The following is a 937-nucleotide window of genomic DNA, read 5'->3' on the forward strand; positions in this document are numbered from 1 at the left end:
ATTTCTCTCCTTACTAAAAGCTTGTAATAAAATTCGGGAAGATAAACACATTTTCACTTCTACAGAGAAAGCTAATTCTAGGAAGTCCCAAGAAGATGGAAACCGCGGTTGGGATCCGGGTCCATTCACCTGGAGAAAGGGCTATGCATTTATATTTCTGCAGAATAAAGCTGATGGACTCCCTTTAGAAGGACGCAAACACGTTTGGAGAAAAATGGACAAAGAAGAGATGGAGGAGCCACCCAATCTTAACCATAATTCCTTTTGCAGGTTAATGACACCCCAAAGAGAGGGGCTATTTATTTATATTTTCACAGGCAAAAGAGATAGGTGAATTTCTCTTCAGCCAGCAAGGCCCAGAAGAAAGGAGGGACGCCCATGCTGTGACGTGACCCTGTCCTGTTATTGAAGTTACCCAAAATGTCGAGAACACCTTGCAGATTCCTGAGTGGCAATCACTGAATGCTGAGAGATTTCTTCCATTGCTGATGCCGTCTAAGAGAAACTCTGGGACTCTATCAAAGCTGAACATTTTATAAAATAATGACAGGACTATTACTACAGACTGCTGCTTTGCTAAAAGATCAAGATTTTGGACTTGTTACTTAATGTTGTAATGTGATTGGAATGTAACTGAATTCTGTGTAACTCCTTACCTATATAATGTAACATTGCTTAATTGAGATTTGATCAAAAAACATCTGCAAGAGTTTTAAAATTTCCCTTTTCCTTTTGCTGAAGAAGAAGGCAGGCATATTAATAATTATAGCTTGGGGGTGAGGGGATTCCCTATTTGCCCAAGATATGGTACTCATTGCTTATCTTATTCGCACGAGGTTTGGGGAGTGAGGTATAATCATTCTTCTTTTGCAGCAACTACGGTTCTTATTTCTGTAAGAGGCTTTAGGGGAAGGTCGGTAATATTTCCGAGACTGCT

The sequence above is a fragment of the Echinops telfairi genome, unplaced genomic scaffold (genome assembly GCF_000313985.2).
Source record: "Echinops telfairi isolate 266 unplaced genomic scaffold, ASM31398v2 ScPeMD7_7436;HRSCAF=8474, whole genome shotgun sequence".
NCBI classification, from domain to species: domain Eukaryota; kingdom Metazoa; phylum Chordata; class Mammalia; order Afrosoricida; family Tenrecidae; genus Echinops; species Echinops telfairi.